Source organism: Myotis nattereri (assembly GCF_964212035.1).
Source record: "Myotis nattereri genome assembly, chromosome: 17".
In the NCBI taxonomy this organism is placed as follows: domain Eukaryota; kingdom Metazoa; phylum Chordata; class Mammalia; order Chiroptera; family Vespertilionidae; genus Myotis; species Myotis nattereri.
The window spans coordinates 37,653,538-37,679,671 of record NC_138092.1 but is presented as its reverse complement, the minus strand read 5'-3'; the positions used below and the strand labels follow the sequence as shown (position 1 = coordinate 37,679,671).

General features: G+C 39.9%; 1 protein-coding gene and 1 pseudogene across 2 annotated transcripts in view; both read left to right on the top strand.

Moving 5' to 3' along the window:
* Positions 1–406: 406 nt before the first annotated feature.
* NCOA2 (nuclear receptor coactivator 2) overlaps positions 407–26,134 on the top strand; it is a 118,651-nt gene continuing 92,923 nt past the window's right edge. Inside the window, exon 1 of the mRNA XM_081111596.1 lies at positions 407–1,247. The gene's annotated coding sequence lies outside the window, so the exon portion shown is untranslated. The remainder of the gene's footprint in view (positions 1,248–26,134) is intronic.
* Positions 5,020–5,599, top strand: LOC308533677 (acyl carrier protein, mitochondrial-like; annotated as a pseudogene). Its single transcript has one exon. The product of its transcript is annotated as an acyl carrier protein, mitochondrial-like (transcript).

Genomic DNA, 26,134 nt, shown 5'->3' with positions numbered 1-26,134 from the left:
TTACTAGGGACATTTAAAAAGTAGGGAGCAACCATTGTGTCAGGCACTGTGCTAGCATGTCCACATATGTGTTTTGAGAATTGATCGTTTATCAGAAATGAATTAAATTGGCCAGACTGAAAGGAACTTTTGATTATTATTGTCTTTTAAGATTGTTTTGGCCGTGGGAATATTTTACTGCTTGGGACAGTTTATACATTACTTAATGAGGATATATTCCTAGTAAGAGTACATTTTGGTGTTAAAAAGAGTGCTTTTATGTATTTAACTGTATGAGGAGCTAATTTCCAATATGTGGGTAGCCATAATGTCTCCAGAGTGTTCCTTCTGCCAGATTTCTATGCCTGGAGTCAAAGCTGGAGGGAACAGGACGGTACACATTCTCTTCTAACTCCCGCCTCCTGGTACTGCTCAGAGGGGAGAGTTCTTGGCCGCTGCACTCTCGCGAAAGGAGGAAGACCGGGCATCAGAATGTTTGTGTTAGCAGTTATTTTTAGCAGCAGATCTAGAAAATGTTAGCGTTTTCATTTTAGGGTGATACTTTTGTATTTATTGATAATTCCAAAAGGAGTGAATGATTTTAGATTTCGGTGTGTGAGTGCTTGTATGCAGTATGCACGTTTGTGTGACAGAGAGGGGGAGGGAGGGAGGGAGGGAGGGAGGGGGAGAGAGAGAGAGAGAGAGAGAGAGAGAGAGAGAGAGAGAGAGAGAGAGGAGACATCCCCTTACTAACAGGAGGGAACAGAGGCTTACTCAGTCTGTTATCATAAAGCTCTGCTAATGTAGCTTCTGAGTCATGTGACTGCAGAAAAGGCTATTATCTCAATGAAAAGGAAACTCGTTTTTAGAGCAAGCATAGAATAGAAGCAGGAAGAATTTTCGAGTGTTCCACCATGCTGGATTGTTAAAGGGAGATGTGTCTGATCAGCAGCTAAAAAAGGATTTGTGAGGCTAGTTTGTCAGATGTGGTTAGAAACAAATGATAGACGGAGCGAAGCGGCAGGGGGCCCAGCATGTGTTTAGGTTGCCATTGGGGCGGAAGGTGGGTTTGGGTTAATAGAGAAGATTTATCTCGGAGGCAGTACATTTATTGCTAATTGTGGGGGGGCTTTTTGTTTTTGTTTTGTTGTTTTTGGTGCGGGTTTTTGGAAGAGTGGTGTGTGGCGTTTGTATTTACACCACTGGTGAAGATAAAGACAAGCTGCTGAACTCTGGTTTGAACTGCAGAGGCTGTGGACAATTACAAGGTGTGTTTCACAAGTGCTCTGACTGATGTTTGATAATGTTCTTGGAATTCTGTGTGCTTGTGGATTGGATGTGCTGTTGCCGACCAGAGCGGGAGAACTAAGCATGACAATCAGGCAGTGGTAATGCCCTCAGGAACAAATAGGTACAGTGCGATCCCAATTGGTTCCTTCCTGGTCCTTATTTCTTTTGTGTTTATTTAGTGACTTAAGGTTTCTTGCAGCTTCTTTATGTGGCCAAATACAGCCTCATGCTTATTTTAGAAAATATTTTTGATAAGCATTTTCTCAAATTCAGAAGAAGAATCTAATGCAAATCTTAATCATTAAAGAATAAATATAAACTTTGTATTTCCATCTCTTTATTTTTTCAATATCCTTTTGAAATTCAAGCTTAAAAGTGAGCTTTGCAGTGAATTTGAAATTATTTAATTTTTGGTTGGGTAATAAATGAAGGTTTCTTTTTTGGCTGGGCACTAATTAATAAAATTTCTCTCTCTATATATATAGTACCTAACTTTCTCTGACTTATTACATCCTTATGCTGCTGCATTCAGGAAGCTAAAACACCCAGTTAACCTTTATACTGTGCTTGGCCACTTTTGCTCATGCTAATGCTATTAATTCTCTTTGCAGTCTGTGCCTTTCTGCTAACCTTGGAAGGTGTAGTGCTAAAAAACCTGAGATTGGTAAAAGATAATTATAAGCTTTATCTGAAGGACTATTACACAATATGTACCTGAGGAATGAATTCACTAGTATATTTTTCATTTACCTTCTATACCAGATATGCCCCATTTGAGGTATATATTTTTAAATCACACATTTTGACACTAAGTATACTGTTTACATCTCCCTTGTGACATTGACATTGAACTAGAAATCTATCAAGCTATTATGCACTGTATAGAGTTTACAAAGTATTTATCTTTAAAAAAAAATAGTGAGAGTAGCTCAAACATAATTTTTAATTATACTAAGTACAGGCTATTTTCTTTCTTATAATATTTATAAACCATATCTTAGCATAATATAGTTTAATGAATCATTAATCTTATTATGGTGGGATTTTCTTTATTAAAAATCACTGGCACTTTAGTTTATCTCCATAAAAAGACAATTTGGTTTAACTAAACACTTAAGTAACTGTGGCTTTGATTGTTTTGGAACTTTTCTCTTTAATTCTGGGCCTCTCCCACCTTCTTGAAAGCTGTCTATAAGACAGGGTTACATACTGGTTTCAGCCCAAAAGTCACTAGCATCATATGTTAAAATTTTGAATAATAAAAATTAGATAGTCAGAATATTTGGACTTTCTTTGTTTTTCTTTTAAATTTTATTTTGTTGCCTTATCTAAAGTCTTTGAAGTGATCCAAGGACTTTGGAATAATTCAGGGTTTTATTGAGCACATACTATTATTACAAGACAACTCCATAAAGCAATATGCGAAAACAAAGGCAAATGCGATATTTAAACCAACATGATAACTTATAACTGGCACTGGAACCCAGCCTCAATAAATGTAATTGTACTGTACAGCATCACCTCCAATAACATTGCTTCCTTCAATGTCACTTTGTTGTAACATTGATGGAGGGGGGGGGGGGGGATCAGTTCCTGACTGGGACCACTGTCTGTGTGGAGAATGTATGCTCTTCCCACATCTGTGTGGGGTTTTTCTAGGGACTCCAGGTTCCTCCCTCATCCCAGAGATATGCACGTGAGGTCGGTAGGCATGGCTACTTGTCACTGTCTGAGTGTGGTTGGGTGTGAGTGGCCCTGTGATGGAAGGCGTCCTGTCCAGGGTGGGTCCTGCCTTGGGCCCTGAGTGTGGTTACAGGCTCTGGTCACGGAGACCCTGAACTGGAATCAGTGGGGGTGGAAAATAGTTATCTTATTTGTTTTCATGAATCTTTTGTGAATATATTTCTCAAATATGTGGTTAGCTCACACTTATTTCAGTGTTTAATATTGGAAGTGTTTTGGGTCTTTAACAATGTTTGATGTTTTTGTGATCAGAAATATATCTTAAGAACTCAACTCTTGTTTCTATCATTTAGCCTGTGGTCAAATTGGTTTCATTATAGGCCCTTTCACTTAACATTGAAGTTTCCTAGAACCATTGATGATGTTAAGTGAACACTTACTGTATCCTATAGGAATTTTTAATTGTTGAGAGGAATTTTTGGTACAACTTGTTTGGCCAATCAGAGAATACATTCGCCATATCTTCATGAATGACTTTTCACATGTGCAGGTTTAAATGGTAGTTTTAACTGGTGTCCATCTGTGGTAGTTCCGTATCTCCTTTGTATCATAACAGAAAGAAGTTCATTTTGTTTACAGCCACTTAAAACTAGGGTAGTTTTTGTTCCTGATCGTGTTGGTTTTCTCCTAGGACATCAAATATTACTCCTTTACATTCTAAAATACTTTTATGTTGTATTATCACAAAATACTTTTACTTTTGGAGGCTGGCAGTGCGAAGAACCTCAGTCTTATGATTAGAGCTAAAAGGCACGAGTTTTGACGTCAGGGTAGTGTCTAAACAAGCCAGGTGACTAGCTTGCAAATCCAGCTGCACTTGAGAATTCCAACCACAGTAATTAACCACAAATATTACAGCCAGGTCTGAGCTTGTCGGGCTGAGGGGGTTTGTTGCTGGGAACAATCTTTAATTTGTGCAAAAGATAGGGTAAGAAAAGATGGAATTCAAGGTGATCTTAGTATTCAATGTGGTAAAACTCAGTGAAATATGTACATAGGAATTTTCTTGTTTGTGAAAGTAAATGTTTGGGAAGATTTAGACGGGATTAGGTATTGGGCTATATTTAATACACAGTTTAATTCTTGGGAAGCCAAGGGGATGTAAAATTAATGAAGTGAAAACATCTGTGCAACAGCTAGCAAATTGTTCCCGGGGACCTCATAGAGGGTTTACTCCAAAAATTATCACTCAGAAATGCTGAGAAAAGTTTGGAATCTCTTGGCTTACCCATTTCTCTCTCAAGTGTTGTAGTCCTTAAAGAGGTAAGCCCTGGCATTGTCTGGTGTGTATTTTAGTTGTAGCAGTGACTCCTTTCACCAAGCTCACAGTTACTATGCAGGGTTATAGCTTAGTGTAACATAAGCATACATTGGCTTTAACTGTAAAGATACCTTAATTATTACTATTTTTTAATAAATATTTTGCCTGAAATATCAAATACTACCATCTTGATGTTGAGTAAAGTATTTCCTTTTAAAACCCAGTCAAGATGAGAAATATATAGCCATACTTGGGAGATATTGGGGTTCGGTTCCAGAACACCACCGCAATAAAGCGAAGGTCGCAATAAAGCAAGTCACACATTTTTTTTGGTTTCCTGGTGCATATAAAAGTTAGGTTTACACTATACTATGGCCTATTAAGTAAGCAATAGCGTATGTCTAAAAAAACAGTGCACGTACCTTTATTAAAAATACTTTATTGCCCCAAAATGCTAACTATCATCTGAGCTTTCAGCGAGTTGTGACCTTTTTGCTGGTGGAGAGTCCTGCCTTGTTGATGTTGAAGGCTGCTGCCTGATGAGAGTGTGGTTGCTGAAGGTTGGGGTGGCTGTGGCAATTCTTAAAATAAGACAACAGTGAAGTTTGCCACAGTTCAACTCTTCCTTTCATAAGCGATTTCTCCATAGCATGTGATGCTGGTTGAAAGCATTTTACCTACAGTAGAACTTATTTCAAAATTAGATTCAATCCTCAAACAATACTACCGTGTGGGTCGGCATAGCCATGGCGGCTCGTGTCCTTTCCTCCTGTGTCCACCACCTGCCCGCGGCCTTGGCGTCGCTGCCCTGGTTTCCCATGCCGGCCACCGCCCGGCCACTCAGCACCACGCTGCGCCCCATGGGGACCCAGTCGAGGCCCAGGGCTCCGGGCTCGGGCTCGTGCAGGTGCCAGGCAGAGTCACACAGCTGTGCCGCCAGTATAGTGACGCGCCCCCGCTGACGTTAGAGGGGATGAAGAACCGTGTTCTTTAAGTCTTGAAACTCTATGACAAGATTGACCCAGAAAAGCTCTCAGTAAATTCCCATTTTATGAAAGACCTGGGCTTAGACAGTTTGGACCAAGTGGAGATTATCATGGCCATGGAGAACGAATTTGGGTTTGAAATTCCTGATATAGATGCGGAGAAATTAATGTGTACACAAGAAATTGTAGATTACATTGCAGATAAGAAGGATGTATATGAATAAAGTATCAGACCCCTTTTCTTCACCAAGAAGATAGAGGCGAGTGTCTGGCTGAGAGAACCAGTTTTGGCATCATTGCTGACATCAACAGAGCAATTCTGTTTAAACTTGTATTTAAATTGTCTTAAGTTTTTGTGCCCTTTGAAAAATAAATCTATAAAACAAACAAACAATACTACCGCTTTATCAACTAAGTTTGTGTACTATTCTAAGTCCTTTGCTGTCATTTTAACAATCTTCACCGGGAGTAGATTCCATCTCAAGAAACCCCTTTCTTTGCGCATCCATAAGAAGCCGCTCCTCATTTGTTAAAGTTTTATCATGAGATTGCAGCAATTCAGTCACATCTTCAGGCTCCACTTCTAGTTCTCTTGCTATTTCCACCACATCTGCAGTTACTTCCTCCACTTGAAGCCTTAAAACCCTCAAAGTCATCCATGAGGGTTAGAATCAACTTCTTCCAAAATCCTGTTAATATTGATACTTTGATCTCTACCCGTGAATCATGAATGTTCTCAATGACATCTGAATGGTGAATCCTTTCCGGAAGGTTTTCAATTTACTTTGCTTAGATCTATCACAGGAATCACTGTGGCAGCTATAGCCTTACAAAATGTATTTCTTAAGTAGTAAGACTTGAAAGTTGAAATCACTCTTGGACCCATGGGCTGCAGGATTGATTTTGTGTTTGCAGGCATGAAAACAACATTAGTTTCCTTGTATATCTCCATCAGAGCTCTTGGGTGACTATGCACATCATCAGTGAGCAGTAATATTTTGGAAGGGCTTTTTTTTTTTTTTCCCTGAGCAGTAGGTCTCAACATTGGGCTTAAAATATTCAGTAAACTATGTTGTAAACAGATGTGCTGTCATCCAGTCTTTGTTGTTCTACTTATAGAACACCAGGTAGAGGAGATTTGGCATAACTCTTACGGTCCTAGGATTTTGACAACCTAAATGAGCATTGGCTTCAAATTCAAGTCACCGGCTGCATTAGCCCCTAACAAGGGAGTCAGCCTGTCCTTTGAAGCTTTGAAGCCAGATATTGGCTTTTCTAGAGATGGCATTTTCTTCAAATGTAAAGCTGTTTTGTCTACATTGAAAATCGTTATTCAGGGTAACCACCTTTGTTAATTATCTTAGCTAGATCTTCTGGATTCTGCATCAGTACTTGCTGCTTCTTTCCTTAAACCTCACGAACCAACTTCTGTTAGCTTCCAACTTTTGTTCTGCTGCTTCCTTACCTCTCTCTGTCTTCCTAGAATTTAAGAGAGTTAAGGGCTTGCTCTGGACTAGGATTTGGCTTAAGGAAATGTTATGGCTGGTTTGATCCATTCAGACCACTAAAACTTTCTCCCTGTGAGCAGTAAGGATATTTCACTTTTTTATCATTCATGGTGTTCGCTGGAGTAGCACTTTTAATTTTCTTTAAGAACTTTTGCTTTGCTTTCACAACTTGACTAACTTTGGTACAAGAGGCCTGCCTAGCTTTCGGCCTATCTCAGCTTTCAACATGCCTCCCTCACTAAGCTTAATCATTTCTAATTTTTTATTTAATATGAGAGATGAACACTTAGAGCCCATTGTAGGCTTATTAATTGGCCTGATTTCAGTATTTTGTGTCTTAGGGAATAGGGAAACCTGAGAAGAGGGAGAGAGACAGGGCCAGTCTGTGGAACATTCAAAACATATATTGATTAAGTTCACCGAAGCAATTATAATAGTAACATCAAAGACCAGTGATCACAGGTAACCATGACAAATATAATAATAATAATGAAAAAGTTTGAAATATAGCTAGAATTACCAAAATGTGACAAGAAACAGGAAGTTAGCAACTGCTATTGAACAAATGGTGCCAATAGACTTGCTCAACTTAACACAGGGTTGCCATAAACTTTCAATTTGTTTAAACACACACACACACACACACACACACACACACACAATATCACTGTGAAGTGCAATAAAACAAGTTATGCTTGTATTGAGGTAGAAGCTAGATGTTTGGTTTCATCATTTTATATGTTAAGTCAAATAATAGTTAATTGACTATGAGGTTTATATTTACAATTCATGTTTTATATCTGTAAGTCCTTAGATACTAGTCAATAAGTATGATGTTGAAACTTCATCAGATAACAAGTACTTTTCAAATTTAAAAAAAATTTAATTTATTTTTTTTAAAAAATATATTTTATTGATTTTTTATAGAGAGTAAGGGAGAGGGATAGAGAGTTAGAAACATTGATCAGCTGCCTCCTGCACACCACCTACTGGGAATGTGCCTGCAACCTTCTGTCCGAAGGCCGATGCTCTATCCACTGAGCCAAACCAGTCAGGGCTAATTGATTTTTTTAAATTATTATTTTTTTTTATTTTGAGAGAGAGACATTGATTTGTTGTTCCACTTATTGATGCATTCATTGATTGATTCTTGTATGTGCCCTGACCAGGGATCGAACCTGTAACCTTGATATATTGGGACTATGCTCTAACTGAGCAACTTAATTGTTTTTAATTGGCCTTTTCAAATTTTGCTTTTGTGTTTTAGAATTTTAAATGAGAAAATGTTTAAAATTTTATTTTTATTTAATCTTATTACATTTCCCCTCTCTTTTTTTATTAATTGAATTTCCCCCCTTTTGATGAGGAAAACAACATTAGGAAATAACAGTGATATTGTTAACCATAAAGCTAATCTTTATGTAGAATTTATTATGTGCCACATACTGTTCTAAGGACTTCACATATATTGATTTAGTCCTTATAGCAACATTGTTTGTGCTGTCCTTTGCCTGCACAGGAAACAGGCACAGAAAGGCAAAGTAACTTGTCTAAGCTCACACAGGTATAATAAGCAGTGAAGTAGGATTCAGACCCAGGCAGTTGCCTCTATAGCCTACGCTCTAAATTGCTATATATACTGGGTTCAAATGGTGCTGCTGTTGGAGTTGCTGATTTATTCTGGAATGGGGACAGGATGAACATAGGGATAAGGATTAAGGTAGAACTGATTATGTTTTTTAATGTTTGTACATTTAATGAACTTTATTTCTGTTCTACTTCAAATATGTTATAAGACGAAAGCATTGTTTAACTTGTGTTTGGTTTGCACTGGAAACATTCATGAAAAGTAACTCACAGCTAATTCAGAAATGTGCTTTAGAGGGAGGTGATCACCATATGAGGGAGAGCATTGACATGGGTAGCAGAGATTGGTATGAGACATGGACTATGAATTACCATGAGATTCTCAGTTGAAGGCGTGTGCTGCATATTTTCTTAATTAGCTACCTCTCCTTTTCTTAGACCTTGCTGTTTCTAAGGTCATTGCACCCTGATGTAAAAACCAGAGAATCCAAATTCAGATATTGCGAGCACCCCTGGAATAGTAACACTGGCTTATGATTTGTTGTGAGTCAGTTTATGTCCATGCACATTCCCGAGAGGAGCTTGTGTCTACACAGACATTCAGAGAGGGATCATTTACAGTTGGTGAAACTTTAATAGTTAACAGGCATGTTGATTCCTAGGTGATGTCACTCTTTCTTGTCGGGATTTGTGATGGGAATGGTTTTACCTCACACAGTCCTTGTAACTGGATCCTTGGAAATGAGTGGGGAAGTAAAGTATGGATATAGCTTTAGCATTTATCTTTGGTCTCAATTGATGTACCCTCCCACCTGGTTTATTTGTAAAATGCAAAAATAACCAATTTTATTCTTGCACTTATATCTTCCTGTTCATTTATTTAACAGCTGTTTATTGTAAGAGTTTGTCATGTCCTTCATTAATTAGTACAGGAGAAGAGTCAGCGACTATCTCTGGGGGTGGGGAGAGGACTGATCAGGGGACCCTTAGAGAAACGGTGAAAGTTAGGCCAATTCTTCAGTGGAGGACGACCAGCAGGCACTGGAGGATACTCGAGGCCCTCACTACCCAGCATAGAGCCACCAGCCACAGGTGGCTTTTGATCATTTGTGATGTAGCGAATGCACATTGAGTGCAAACACAGGGTAGGGCAAAAGTAGGTTTACAAGTTGTGAGTATGCGAAACACAGAGACTGTTTTTGTATTATTATTTATTCATTATTGTATTATTTTCCACACGAACAGCTATAAACCTACTAACTGTACATTACTAAATTTAATTTCACGTGTTTCTTTTGACTTTCACTGTGGCTATTGGACAATTTGTAGCTCCCAGGATTCCCTTGTCAGCGTTGCTCTGAGCCAGGGGACAGTGGGGGGCAGTAGTCTTTCCTGTGGATGATGCATCTGTGCCCGATATGAGGGATATACCAAGGACCAAGATGATATAGAGGCTTCCCCAGCCCACAGTCTTCTAATCAGTAGCAGATTAGAAGCATTTTGAAGTCCACATTCCTTGGTGGACATAAAAGGCCTTTTCATGATCAGACTCTACACATTCACAACTTCTGTCATGTTCTATCTTTAATGAACAATAGTTTATTCTTCTTATTCACAGGAGTTATGTTCTGTAAAGTCGTGGCTAACACTAAATTAGCAAAGACTGAGTCATTGCTTCTTGGGGAAATACAGAATTCTTTAAATACCTCTGGTCACAACTCAATACATAACCTTATTTTAAGTGTGTTTCTATTGTGTTTCTGTTTAAAGATACTTTATTGTATATATATTGTTGATTCACAAACATTGAACTTACGGCCAGCAGCGCTGTAACTCCTGCCTGAATTAAGCTCATCTTAAATATGCATATTTCTTCATAAGGCACATCGTAGCCTCCTGTGCAGAGGGACATATATATTAGGCTGTGTGCTTTTCTCGTTTAATTTGCATACTAACTTGTTAGTGAATATTATTTCTGAATTATACAGACATGGAAACTGAGGCTCCAAAAGGTTAAGTATCTTTCCCAAGGTTGTATTGCTTGTCAATGGTGAAAGCAAGAGATGAGGCAGACCTCATGTGACTCTGGGGCCATGTTAGGAGATACAGTTAAGTACCATTCTCAGTAAGGCTTCTGTCTTTGGTGGGACCACAAATTCCCCCACTCAAAAGTGTCCATATCTGTTTGATCGCCTAGCCATTGAAATCTGGAAGAACTGAGCATGTGATAGGATTTACTCTGAGGTAAGGTCGAGAGCCCCTACATATTTGTTAACTATAGTGACAAAGATCCTCTCTGTGTCTTGTCATTTTTTTCGGTGTATCTTTTCAACTTCTTTTTCTGCCCCCAAAACAACTCTGTCTTACATATCTCACAGACTCTACCCATCACCATTATCTTTGAATAGAACTTCTGTGCTGGCCACTCCAGTAGCTCGCAGAGCGATGGAGAGGTGTCTCAGGTGTTGTCGTAGTGTCTTCTGTGGGAGAAGGTGGATCAAGCTTCCTTGGCACAGCCCATGAGGGTCCGAAGGAAAAGCTGTGGGCATGAGCCATTCAGTTCAGAATAGGGTGCAGAAGAGTCGGGTCCTTTGAGACATTTATTGAGAAGATGGACAGGATTCTGGGTCTCACGTTTCTTCACACCAAATATTAGAAAACCGAGTTAAATTCCCTGCCTGTTCTATGTGAGTGTTTGTCTTTCATTTAGACAATCAGCTGGAATATATGTTGGTCAGAGCTAACCATTGTTGAGTTATATACATCTCCCTCTTCCAGGGTTGAAGGAGAATTCCTATAATGACCCATACATTCCAGAGGGCTCCCTGGTTCACTCTCCCGTCACCTCCCAGGTTATTTCACCTCCCGGGTAACTTCAAGATAATTGGAATAGATTCTGGGACATAATTCTCTAATGTACATGGTTGGAAATGTTATTGGGGTGCCTAGGGTTAAGTAGGGAGAGAGACAAGGTAACAGATGTTAAGTGGGAGTGGTTTCTTATACAAAGTTTACTGTGAGCAGATGTACCAAAGTAAGAGAAATTGACCAAATTATTGCCCAACATAAGCAAGCAAGCAAACAAACAAAAAACAGGTTTTTTTCACTGGTAGAGGCCTGGGCTGCAGGTATGGAGCTCACTGAGGGCCCAGTTGTACTAAATGGGAGCCTGGTCCAGTCCTAAATGTCTAAACCGCTGAAGTTCAGTATAAGTTGCAGTTCAGGCAAGTAATGCAATGTATTTACTGTTGGTTACAGTTGGTACCTGCAGGTGGCGGGCCAGTCTGAGGGCTGGAAACTTTCAAGCAGAAGCACAAGTAACCATATTACAGTGATGTGAGATTCAGAGAAAGGTTCATGCTTCCCTTGGTAAGCTGAGAGGGGAGAACAAGGAATCTCATTCGTTCACATTCTCTGTTGAACGTTCAGTTCACATTAGAAGATCCAAATGTGGTAGTGCCACTGTGCCTGGCAATTCCAATATCGACTCTAGCCCCTCATGATGTTACCGGTAAAGATCTCCAGGGATGGCCGTTCCTCAACCTTGAAGATACTATGTTCATGTTTTCTAATATGTCTGCCTAGACTTTTCCTTGTACCCTCACTGGCAAGTCTCCTATTCTGTGTTTTTTTTTAATTTCTTTATTGGTTAAGGTATTACAAATGTGTCCTCATCCCCCATTAATCGCCAACCTCCCCCCACCCTCATGTTCTCATCCCCCTGTTGTCCATGCCCATTGGTTTGGCTTATATGCATGCATACAAGTCCTTTGGTTGATCTCTTCTCCTTACCCCCACCCTCCCCTACTTTTCCTCTGGGGATTGATAGTCTGATCGCTGTTTCTCTGTCTTTGGATCTGTCCCTGTTCATCGGTCTATGTAGTTCTCTATATTCCACGAATGAGTGAGATCATGTGGTATTTATCTTTCTCTGACTGGCTAATTTCACTTAGCATAATGCTCTCCAGTTCCATCCATGCTGTTGCAAATGGCAAGAGTTCCTTCTTTTTTACCCCAGCATAGTATTCCATTGTGTAGATGTACCACAGTTTTTTAATCCACTCATCTGCTGATGGGCACTTAGGCTGTTTCCAAATCTTAGCTATGGTGAATTGTTTAATAGCTTATGTTAGAGACTGTGTAGAATTGTGGAAAGAACATGGGATTTGCAGTCAGAGTTTGGTTGGGAGCCTACGTGCCATGACTTAGAAGCTTTGAGACATCGAGACTCTGTTAACTTCTTTGATTCTGTTTTTTCTTTGTAAAACTGGGGGCAGTATCTGCTTTGCAGAGCTCTGAGAATGAAACAGTGCACTGGCTAGTACTGTGTCCAACACTTAATAATTACCAGCCACCTAAGACATCTCTTCGCTGTGAAGTATCCCTTCAACACACTTGGTGTATTTTCTCAGCTGTGTATATTTAATCTCTCCAAGTGGTTTTAAACTTTTTCTCATATCCCTGTGTATTTAAATATGTTTTTAATTAGTGTCTGTTCATTGACTAAATTCTCCATGCACCTGTTATTTCTTCCTCTAGAGCAACATGGAATCTCATGTGTCTATCCGAATTACAGATTTTTAATTTGCTTTTGTTATTGCAATCTAAGAGTATATTTTAATTTTATTTTTAGCTCCTGGTCATTATCACCTAAGTGACTGTTATCTTGCTTTCCCCTGTTTTAGAACTTAGAGCAGTTGATTTGCTTTCTACTCTCACTGCAACATTCTACCTTTGTCCCTGTGACTAGTTATGAAGACTATGTAGAAACATGCTAAAGCTTTTTAAATTTTAAAAGATAAAGAATGTATGTTTGGATTTTTTAAACCATAGAGATAAAAACTGGAAGGAAATATCTGCTGGAGAAGATGAGACCTGCGCAGGTGAGAAGACCTGTGCTAGAGGGAGGGTACAAGCTCCAGAGTCGGCTGCTGGGATTTGAATCTCACTTCTACCACCTGTCGGCTGTGTTTGACCTTGGATATGGACATGTTAGTCTATTTTTCCGTACTTCTGGAAATAATGATAATAATGACTTCATAGGATTTTGGGGAAGATCAAATAAAGCAATGCAAGTGCAGCATAGTAGATACTCAATGGTGCAATAGCTTCAAACTCCATAACACTTTGTAAAACAACTTAATTTAGTGAACATTGTCAGGCCTTCTGATAAGGGCTTTAGATAAAAAGACAAAACATACTCAGTTTCTGCTCCTTGAGGAGCTTAAAGTTTAGCCGGGGAAAAGACATAAATAATTAAGATATACATGTAAATGATAGAGTTCTATATAAGCTATTAAAAGACAGGAAGGAAATTTAATTTGGGGGAGAGGGTCCTCTGAGCTGGGTCTTAAAAGATGAGTGGGAGTTAGCCAAAAGGGGAAGCTACATGGTTTGTCCGTGTATAACAAGCACAGCAAAGAGGTGAGAAGTTGTATGTGGTAGATGAGGAACCAGGGCAGACAGTAGGGTGGCAGAGGATCCTGGAGAAATGGGCAAGGGCTACATCATAAGGCAGCTTAGGTGACCTTTGGGGCAGCATAGACTTCCGCCTGGAGGGAGTAGAGTCTACTAAAGATTTTAAGCAGGGAAATTATCTGCAAGTAGGGAAACTTAGGTTAGCAAATCCAGGTAAGAGTTGACGAAGACCTGGGCCAGAGCAGGAGTGATTATCATAATGAAGAGAGCGGAGACTTCAATCTTTAAGAGGAAAGTCACATTATGGATGATTTGATGGGGAGAATGTGGAATTTAAGGATGATCAGTGGATGGGTACTCTTTCAGTGGGGCAATTTTAGGGTGGGGAGAAGTAATCCTGTGAGCTGACCTCGAGCTGAATTTTTGAGGTGGAACCTTTGAGAGGTGAAGAAAAGAAAGAAAGATTTGGGAAACCATGAAAGTAGGTGATACCACCGAGAAGAATGGGAAGCAACAATTCTTAACCCTGTTTGAGCATCTGAATTACCCAGAGAGCTTCTCAGCAAAATATTGATGGTCAAGCCACACCTCTAAAATCAGATTTAATGGGTCTGGAGTGGTGTCCGGGGCCAAAATGTGTTTTTGCCCTAAGTAATAGTCATTCCTCTAGGTTTTGAAACACTGGACTAAAACAAAAACCCCAACTAAGGAAGTCATGTGCCTGTGCTATGAGCACGTGTGTGTTGCGATATTGCTGAGAGCTAGCTAGCTTAGCTTTCTCCACATCATCTGGCCCAGTTGGAATTAGGATTCAAGTTTCAGCTTAATGAATTCATATCCTTTTTATTTGAGTACCAGCCAAAAGGAATATAATATAGTTAGCTGTTTCTAAGGTGTCAGGCAATTATCTGAATTTCTTTAAAGCTTTATTTCATGCTTATTACTTGCCTGTTATGGTTAAATATAAGGTACCAGCAATCTTCCAGATCTTTATCCATAGGTGTACTTTTTTTTCAAAACAATTATTTTGTATTCTTGATACAAACACGTTTGAGGACTAATAATTATAAAGTAAAATAAAAAGGTAGAGAACAACAAATTCTACAGTAGAAGGAGTTTATTTTATAAATTTTTTCATTGCTTATTCTAGACCACCCTTATCCATTATTTACAATGCCTTTTAAGCTCATTTGGGTTTTAGTTTGTATTAACTACCCATGGCCTAGTTAGAAGCTACCTACCATTCTTGAGTTGATATACTTAGTTTCACAAAATGCAGTTAATCTCCATCTGGAGCTATAAGAGGGGAGAAACCCCTCCATTTACTGCTGTTCGGGGACTCTGTGCTCTTCACGACGTTCATCGAGACTGGAGGGCTCACTGGCCTCTGGTTCTGAGGCCAGAGGACCAGGCTTCTTTGCACAATCACAGTAAAACAGTGTGATTGGATTCTACTGAAAGCTGTTCGTGCGTCCCAAGTCTGAACCTTAAGCTGAAATATAAATGTCTCATAAGCTACACTGGGAGAGTTAGTTTTGATAATCACCAAAACCCAACATTTGAGAGAGAGAAAAATGGTTAAAGTAAGTGTTTTGGCTCATATTTTCAGATACCCAAATAATTTTAAAATTCTTTAAAAATAATTCTTGTGCCGAAACCGGTTTGGCTCAGTGGATAGAGCGTCGGCCTGCGGACTGAAGGGTCCCAGGTTCGATTCCGGTCAAGGGCATGTGCCTGAGTTGCGGGCATATCCCCAGTAGGAGATGTGCAGGAGGCAGCTGATCGATGTTTCTCTCTCATCGATGTTTCTAACTCTCTATCTCTCTTCCTTCCTCTCTGTAAAATATCAATAAAATATATTAAAAAAATAAAAATAAAATAAAATAAATAAAAACAATTCTTGTAAATAACTTTATAAATTCTAGTCATTCTCAGTAAATCACAGAAGTATGTGTTACTAGCAAATAAAAATACTTAAGTTGACTTATTATTATAAAACCAAATTGCACTTTTTTTTTTTTGAGGAGGTGAGGGAGGAGGGGCCTGTTGATCCAAGGCTGCCATTTCTATTTTTAATGGCAACCGTTGCCTCTTAGCAAATACTGCTCGAAGTTATTGTAATGCTGTGACCAAAAGAGAGCTTGTAGGAATATGCATGGTGAAAAAATGAATCAGAGGTCCTCCCCCCAAACCAAGTGTTTCCTCCTTGCTCGTTTTCCACGCCTGTAGAAGAGTGGCAGAGAACAGAGAAAGGGCATTGAAAAAAAAGGGTATTTCAGAAGCGGACTTCTTATGCAGGTTTTACCCTAAAGAAACATCACTTAAAGGAGCCACAGTTGTCCCTTATTTTTTCTTGAACCACAAGCATTTAATTTGGGTCCTATACTTTGTCCCTGGGATATGCTCCTGCTTTCTTTTCCTGTTCGATTAGAGATAAAGAACTCACAAGAAAGTTTGTAGTTAAATAAGCGTGAATGAGAAAAAGGAGGGGGAAATGAGTGCCTTATTCTCACCTCTGGCCCCCAGAAACCAGAGCAGGAGGAAGCAGCGCGGGCTGCCTGGGCGGCAGGGCTGGCTCACGGGGACAGTGGGTGCCAGGCTGCCCTAACGACGCAGGAGAAAGGAGCGTTATTTTCGTTTTATGGACCATGGCCGGGCACTAGGTGGCAGGGGACCTTTCCTTCCTCTGAGGGGAACCTAGGAAGTCTTCGTAAAGAGGACGGCTTTTCAGCTGTACTTGAAGGGTGAGGTTTTCCTAAGGAAGAAGAGCAGTTTTAGTAACCTTTACTGGAAGGTGTTTGTGATTTATGTGTTTTTCTTGCTTTAAAAAAGTCACATCAGTAGGAGAAAAAGCATGAGAAAGTTCCTATGGTTAGGGAAAGAGGATGACATAAGGAGGAGTCCAACACAGCCAAGCCTGCCTCCCTCCCTCCCTCTCTTACCTTCCCTCCCTCCTTCCTCCTTTCTTTCTTCCTTTTTTTTTAAACTCATAAAAGTCTGATGTGTTAATGAAAGGAAATTTGGAAAATACGGAAATTAAATTACACCAATAGTGCCCATCAAAAAAATGTAACTGCTGATGTTTTGGTGTGTTTTTCTTCCAATTTTTTTCCTATAAATCAGTTTTCCTCTCCACTGTATTCACCATCGGCTTGCATTATTTCACATTTACATGCTGCTAAACTCAACCTACAATATTATCTGCGATTTATTAAGTATGCCCTGAATAAGTGCCAGTCTCTGTTCTATGCCCCTCACATTTCATGCTCTCAACAAACTTAGAAAGGTGTGTATTATTATTTCTACGCTTTTACAAATGAAGCAGCTTAGGTCCAAACAGGTCAATGAGCATAATTGGCATAACTAATATGCGGTATTCCTGGGATTCCAAACCAGAGTTGACACGGAGGAATTGCTCTAAGCCACTACATTTTAAAGCTTTTCATGAATTTTATCTTAATGGTTTCGTAATAAAGAAATTCTCCTATGAATCCTGAGAGTTCTGTTAGAAAGTCTCTGCTCAGATGTCACTCTATCAAGAATTTCCTGATTACTATTTAAAATAGCACCCTCAGCCCCATCTACCTTGTACTCTATCCTAAACCTGCCATATTTTTCTTTATAGCACTCACCACTACCCGATATAGTACATGTTTGTTTGTTTTACTATTTCTCCTTTCCCTCCTTCCTCTTTAGAATATAAGAGTCATGGACAAAAAGACTTCATTGGGTTTGTTCATTGCTATCTCCCTGAATACCTAGAACCATGCATGGCACCTAACAGATATTTCATACTTGCTGAGTGGTGGAATGACCTGCCTCCAGGTTAGCTTTATGTAAAGGTAGAATTTCTTATCAACCTCCATTGGGACTGATAGGCTGGAATAACCACCTGCTCGTACCTCTCCCTCCCACCCCTGCCCCTTAGTCACAGGTTAATCACCTGTCAATCACAGGACTGATGTTGCTGTTCACCAGTGCCCCAGGCTGATGGGCAACTCAGAACGCCCCACACGTCTGCCCCCACAGTGGTATTGCATGTTTACCAAGAGCCAGCTTCTTGTCCATACTGGTTTATGCCAGTTAAACTTGTTATTGTAATTTCATCATTTAATTAAATATTATATAACTGATTAAGTATGAGTTTGAAAAGACATATGTTTCTATAAAAGCTAAGATAAATGCTTTTAAAAACTCAGGCAAATGGATGAAAATTGCTGTCAAATAGGTATATGCAGCACATCTATCTAAGATTGGGGAAAAAATAGTAAAAATTGATACCTCATAAGCCCTTATAAGAATCTAAGTGTCTATAAGTTCTAGCTCTGTTTTAATTAAAATTGGCAATAGTAGACAATGCCTTAATGGATAACATTTATGAAAAAAAAATTCCAGTTGAGACTGATACTCAAATGTATATTTTTGTTTAAAATTCAAATGAAAGGATTAAAGTAATAGGTATTTTTTATAATTGCTCTTGATAAATGAGTTTTTGAACTTAACCAATTACTAGTTCTGATTCTATAGGAAAAGAGGCTTTTACTATTCTGAATGAAATCCAGCATTCTTGGTGCTCTCGAGATAATTCCTAGCTGGTTTTGTTATTACAATAACTTCATAGTGATTCAGTAATAATTAATACTTCATTTCTCATCAGGAAATAATTATTGATAAGCCAAGGCAAGATTTCCTCTCTGCACTAGAACATGCGCTTCAGGACAGGGACCTCTGTCTTTTGTTCACGGCTTTCTCTCCAATGTCTCCAACAGTGCCTGGCGCGTTATTTATTGACTGGATAGGTGAATGATTCTAAAGTTTGTACGTTTGTTACAGAGAGAAGTGTTTTATATTTTACCTCAATATCACTATATTTTTAGCAAAAATAAACATACTTTTGAATTAATGTATTGATTGTTTATAAAATTAAGATTAACTGCTTTATATAATATACATTGTAAAGTATAGCATTGTTAAGTCAGTATGTTGTACACCTGAAACTAATATAATCTTGTATGTCAGCTATATTAAAACAATAATTTTTTTTAAAGGAACAGGCTCCTCAGTACTTGTGTTACATTGGTTAGGAATTGAGGGATTGATTGATATTCTTTTGTGAGCTCTAAAACTTGTGTGACCTTGGTCAAGTTATTTTCTTCCTCCTGTACCTCAGTTTCCTCATCTGTAAAATGGTGAAAACCATAGGTTGTTAGAAGAATTAAAGGAGTTCATATTTATAAAGTGTGTAGAGAATGCCTGCCAAGATGGTTAGCACTTAATAAATGATAGTTATTATCATTGCACTTGAGTTTGACTCCTGACCTGTCTTTTTTTTTTTAATCTGTGTGGTTTGGGCAATTTACTTATGGAAATAGGTTAGAGAGGTTAGATAAGCCTGCAAGAGATGTGTAATAAGTACTCAATAAATGTTAGCAAAAAAAAAAAAGCAGGCAGTGTCATATGGGAGAGGACATTCATTTATTTATTTAAAAACGTTTACAACTGAAATAATAAAAATACTTTTATGCAGATACAGACTGTCTTGCCTTTGTCATATCAGTAAATTTTCCTCATAGATTAGAAAGGTTTCTTTAATCTCATAAAGAAGTTTAAAATGGGTTTCATAATAGCGCAAGATAATTGACTTTTAATCTGGACAAGTTTTGAATGCAGAAATGTCAAACACAAGCACCACATTGTAGTGCTTAGTTTGATGACTTCGTCCAGAATCCTAGGCTGGCAGTGAAAACTGGTTTTCTGAGTATTAATAGGGACTAAGTACACCGGGCTTGACTTGACAGGGAGGGAAATGCTCACATTATGCAAGGAATGCAGCTTCTTCCCGGGATGTTTTCTCATTTGAGGCCTATTAAAACCTCGTCTTGCTATTCCTGGCCCTCTTAGCACCACTGACGTCGCTGGATTATAATCAGCCCACTGAGTGGCTATATTAAGGAGCGGGCCTGTGAGAATTGAGAAAGTGGAAACTGTCTTATCCCCCAGCGTCAGACTAGACATCCCCCCTGTTGGTAGTGACCGTTTACATCTCCACTACTCACAGGTTCTGCACTGAAATTTACTATGAGAAAACGAGAGGATTTTTCCTCCTTTAAGAGAGATGCAGGTGATGGAATCATTACAGCGGAATATTTGTGTAGCAGTGAGCATGAATTTAGCATTGATTTGATTATTGCAGCGTGTGTTCCAGAGCGGCTGCCGCCCATTTGCAGCCTAATGTGTTTATTACAGTCTTCCCGGTGGCATCTTGAAGTGTCTTCCAACTAAAAAATTCATGAGCATTATTGGCTTTCAGTCAGAAAATGGAATATGTCTTCAAGTCACCATCTAATACACCACTTTAAGGCCATTATACAAAAGTAAATCTACGAGCGGCACATATTGAAAAGGAAGGAATTTTTAGCTTAAACATTTGTTTATACACTGTTATTATTGTTCTGGGGAGTAAGAAAGAGCCTAAGAGAAGGTAGGTGCTGAACTATTTTACAAAGAACAGAATGGTTGTAGTTGTAGGATATGTCATTTTCTTTAACCTCCTCTCCACCTGTAAACTGTTAGCGAGGTATTATTGAAAAAATCCTATTCTAATAATAGTAGTATGTATTTGGCTTATTGCAGCTAATTTTCAAAAAGTAAAGTATACAGTAAATAGCTCAAAAGATGTGAAGTTAAACTGAGAAGGTTTGCAAATAAGATGCCTTTATTCTGGGTTTACTTGAAGCAAGTCTCTTAAAACTTTGCAACTACTGTCACTGTTTGAATCAATGTGCGGTTTTATGAGTCTGAATCTGTGTAAATACAGACTATAATATGTGAGGTAAATTAAAATGTTATTGTGTGAAAAGCAAGAAGCAATCTAGTGTTTGGTAAACATGAAGTTAAAAGTGTTCTTAGGATCTAATAAAAAGTAATAATACTTGGGGGAAATAATATACTACTTTTGTAGCTGAAATTTATTTAGGAAATATTGTATGGCATCTCCTATGACTTGGAAATGCACCCCTTGTTTTGCCAGTGGGAAGAACATGTTTGATTTTTCTATGTGCTCTTGTCCCTGAATTGATAAATCCTCATAGGCCTAGGTCTACTTCTGTTGTACTTGCACGTGATTCTTCTTGGTTTGCTTGTTTGTATGAATCAGCAATATATTCTTGCATAATATGCATATTTGCTGCAGAGAATATTTAACTTTTACCAAAAGTTGGGGTCTTTCCAAAATAATGTCTACTTTGGGTGATTTTGCCCAGTTGACAGTGTTTGCAAAGAGGTATTTCCCTCTGTTGATTTCATGTCTCTACTTCTGTATCATATGACTGGCTTTCAAGGCTGGCCCACTTTTTGCTACCTTTCTCAGGCATCTAATCCTAAAAGCACATTTTGTATATTTAAACATTAGATACCACTGTGCTTTCTCATGCTTATCCGGGTCTGGCCCAGAAATTTGCTTTTGTAACATAAAGAGATCCCTTCCGCAGCACAGTGTACTTTGAGGGAGAAACTGTTTCGAGTGTGGAATGCACTCCTGATAAAGAAATAGTGACTGCATCTTTTTTATTTTTAATATATTTTTATTTATTTCAGAGAGGAAGGGATAGAGAGATAGAAACATCAATGATGAGAGAGAATTCTTGATTGGCTGCCTCCTGCACGCCCTCCACTGGGGATTGAGCCCGCAACCTGGGCACGTGCCCTTGACTGGAATCGAGTGAGGAATCCTTCAGTTCGCAGGCTGATGCTCTGTCCACTGAGCCAAACCAGCTAGCTCAGTGACTGCATCTTTAACTGTGTACCTCTGAGGATGGAGGGCTCTGAAAGAGTATCTTTTCCTAATGAATTTAACAGAATAGAAATGGAAAGGTGTCTAAGTAAGGATTTACATACACATTCGATATTACCTGAGCATTTCTTCATCTTACAAAGTTGGTAAAGGATCAGACTGCAGGTGACAGCACAATGCCATGTACTGTCTCTTGTAGAGAGGGGGCAGGAACAACCTGGAAGGCCTTGGGAGCTGTGGAAGCCTTCTCATGAAGAACTGGCTGATTTCTCAGGCGGCTCCTCCTCCGCTAGGTGTTGATAGGAGAAGCTGTGTCCACAGCTCTTTGTACGTCAGTTCATTATAAATTTCATTTCAAGGTAAGCAATTTCAGAGAATGCCTTTGTGAAAATATTTCTTGGAACTAGCAATAGAGATCTGGTGTTTGACCACTTATTATGTTTGCATTTCAGCAACAACATTATCCTTATTTATTCTTTTACTGAATTTGTTCAGCGTACGATAAATCTGTCAGTTTTATAGGCCTCGCGTGGAAGATGGCCAATTCTGATAAGAGATAATATGCACATTATCATTTACATCAATTCTGCAGGATTAACCAGATTTAATGGTATGAGGCTATGTTGTGAGCGACAGCTTCCTTAGCTTAGAAGTTACATTGATGAATTCCATGCAAGAAGAGTGCTTTTTATTTTCAGTTATGTTGAGGTTTAACATTTTCCTTTCCTTTCCTGTCAATATGGTAAGGATTTAACTGGCATTGTTCACCCCTCCCAGAATATTGTTACTTTAAAAAAAACCTGATAATCTTGTGCAGAAACTCTAAGGTCTGCTTTATACCAGTTGCTCTCAGAGGGTGGCCAGGAGGCGTGCTGTCCCATTGAGCAGGACTGTTGTTGTGTTGTAGATGGCAAGAAGGGACAAGTCGGAACTTCTTTTCCAGTCTTGTCCTTCCACAACCCCCAACATCTGGGAGAAACTCTTCTCAGTGACTGTAATTACCATCAGTTACGACCCAAGAGCTTGCTTGTGTTGTTTTCAGTTTTTCTGATGTATGTTGAACAGTTTCAGCATTGAGAGTGAAACGCTCAAGAATTTTAATTTCCTGTGAATGCTGAAAACATGCAGAACTTTGAAGGAACTCTTAGTTTAGGCCTGCTTACAAAATGAAATTTCTAAACCTTCAGGGCTGCTCTTCAGTACTTTTTCTCTCCTACCTTTTCGTTGGAGATGATTTCACTTTGATCTACAAAAATGCCTTAAAACTCACCCATCCAAAGAGTTTCTTTTATTTTAGATGTTTTTTCCAAGTGTACGTGCACACTAGAAGTCATAGGCCTACCTACCTATGTAATCTATTGCTCTATCTATCTGTGCTTTTTATCAGAGTCACTTGAGTGGGGGGAAATTAACTCACCTAAGCCCCCAACCACACCTTCTGGTCCCATTGAGTGTGAAATACTAGCATTGCTGGCAGCTGAGCTCACATCGGGCGTGAAGTTCTATTTGCTCGCCTCACTAGTGAGGCTAACTGTTATTTATTTGGTTCATCCACTGAAGAGCAGGACATAAACTCTACTCCAGGATTGCATCCACTCTGGCCCTGTGGCAGGCAAGAGGCAGCGTGGGAGCAGGCCACCGCCTGTCACCAACTTGCTCTCCCTCCTCTCCTCCTTGCTCAACCCTAAATTCACTGCCTTTCCTTTTTATTCCACCTGGGAATCTGTGGGGCTTTTCATGTTGGTTGAGGAGCAGTGATTCCGGGGCCTCCCCAGCCTCATGTTCCTGGCAGGCAGGGTGCGCCCACCTGTCCGTGGCCCAGGTACTACAGATCGCCCCCTGTCTTTTTTTTCCTTTTGGTGGTTTAAAGGGTGGTTGGCATCATGTACTGGGCATACACAGCCCAGGACAATTGCTCAGAAAAGGGACATATGGGGCAGACACAGAAAAATAAGGATACAAGCATGTTGGTAAAGCTGAAATGTTTAGGTTTTTTTGTTTGTTTGTTTTTAAATATATTCTATTGATTTTTTACAGAGAGGAAGGGAGAGGGACAGAGAGTCAGAAACATCGATGAGAGAGAAACATCGATCAGCTGCCTCCTGCATATCTCCCACTGGGGATATGACTGCAACCAAGGTACATGCCCTTGACCGGAATCGAACCTGGGACCTTTCAGTCCGCAGGCCGACACTCTATCCACTGAGCCAAACCAGTTTCGGCAGAAATGTTTAGGTTTTAAGGGAATGTATTCAAGGTACCATCACATAAGAAAAGGAAAAACTTGGCTCTTCAAAAGGAAACTAATGATGTTTTAAAACTACAATTACAGTGGTTTGTGAGCCAGGCTTCAGTAGGTACAAGTAAAATATAAACAGTCTGCTAAAATGGCCTTAATATACATAAATCAGAAAACATTCGCTCCTTGCTTCACTCACTGTCTCCTAGTCCCTTGTTGAATACCTCAGTGCCGTCCCCGCATGCAAAGGTACAATTATCCGTGTCTCTATTGGGGGAACTTAAAGTAGACAATGCTGATGCTAAATCCTAAAGTCTGTGCATATGACTTAAGTAAAATGGTTACATTGTAATTGTCTGTTGAAAAACTTTCTGATCTTTCTGATAGAACTATACTTTTTAATATACATCAACAAACTTATCACATACGCTTACAATACGGGGCATTTTGTTATATGTTGAGGGTTACATTTGCATGATAAAAATTTACTTGAAATCTTAGGATTTATAGAAGGCTGCTTCCAGGGTAAAAAGTTCCTGGGATTTTTCTGCTGGTGGTGGCGGTGGCGGTGTTGGAAGCTTTCTTAGATTGGATGAGTAATGTTTTTTTGTCACATGCTCATGAGTGAAACCCCTGGGAATTGTGGTTCCAAGAGAAATACAGAAAAAAATACAGAGTGTAGGGCATCACCTGGGAAGAGTTTGGTGTCCAGGTTTTTGTTTGGTCTCTGGGCTTCTTTCCTGGGCGTCACAGTCAGAGGAGTGCCTACGGTTGTATGACACCCTCACCTTTTACTTGTTTCTCTCCCCCTCACCTGGTTTTCTTCTGGAGAGCAACATTCCTCCGTGCTCCTCACACACCAGCTTGGCGGACCGAGGCTCAGTGAGTGCATGATGTGTAGGGGAAGGCTTGCTGCTTCCCCCACCTGACCTGTGACTGCGTGGTTAGAGGAAGATTGGCTTATTTGATGGGAGACCCTTTGCTGTACGTTTCTGTGAAGAGCAGGAGTGGGTCGGCCTGGTTCTCTGTCCCAGTTCTTGCTAATCCGCTCCCCAGCCCTGTGCTGCAGATGCTGCTGATTACCCCATTTTACAGAAGAGGTCATTAAGGCATGAGAGGCGGCTTCGTAAGGTCCCACCAAGAGGTGCAGTTGGACATGGATGCTGGCCATTTGCTTCTCAGCTCTACTGCCGCTCGTGGTCCAGTTTTGATAATTAAGTTCTGTCTGTAAATTTCTTGGTACAGAGTGAATGCTAAATGAATAGTAACTAAATACAGATTATGCCTATTATCAGCCCAGAATTCTGACGACAGCGATGGACCTTGGGGCTTGTTACACTGCTCCCGGCAGCAGAAAGCTCAGGCCTTGGCTTTCAGATTCGTCCCCTCCTGTGAGACCTGTTGAATACAATGTGCAATTGGTGCAAACTCCCTCTGCCGCTACAGTGTTTCTTCATCCTACTTACACGTGACTCCTAAAAAAATTAACTCCGCTGCCCGCGTGGGTTGGCGTTGAGTCCGGAAGGAGTGACTGTAGTGAGCCTGAGCATCCCAGAGTACGAGGAGGGCACAGGTGGGCCGCGTGATCGGTAGGTGACAGCGATACAGTGGTCGCTCTCAGGTGTGTTTTCTTAGCCCACCTTCCTCTTTCTCAAATTCTTGACCTTCCACTGACTTGCCCTTCCCTCCAATTTTTCCAACCTGGAAAGGAAGAAAAGCCGCCACAGAAGGAGAAGGAGGGCAGAGGTGATTTTAGGAGCCTGGGGGACAGAAGGCAGAGGAAATAGCATGGAATTGAGCTCTAGGAAATATTTTTACAGGCTGGCTAAAACCTTTTGGGCTGCTTTTTACTTGTTTGTTTGTTTTTTTATTGGGGGGAGGGGCAGTTAGCAGTTATTGAACACCTTGAGTAACAACTGTCTATGTCCTCAAAATCTTTCTCAGTCTCTTTGTTAGTTTGTTGAGAACTCAGCCTCTGTTGCTGTTAGTTTGTTGAGAACTCAGCCTCTGTTTGCATATTTAAACATTATTTGGGTTCTACTAATGATGAACACACTGTTTCTCTTATTATATGTCCTTATATTTTCTTACTAGAAGGTATGCAGCCAGCAGGAGCCAGTAATTCTCCTCCTCGGTTAGGGTCAGTAATGTTACCTGATTTTTTTAGTATATCTTAAAACCTTGGGTGATAGCAGCAAGAACCCACGGAGGGCCGGGGAGGCAGTCAGGGATGTGACAGGAAGCCCTGGCTGGGAGGTGTGCTCAGGTAGGTGAGCTGCCCTGGGTGGAGCACTGAGGGAGGGGCAGGGAGGTAGGAACCTCCTGTTAGAG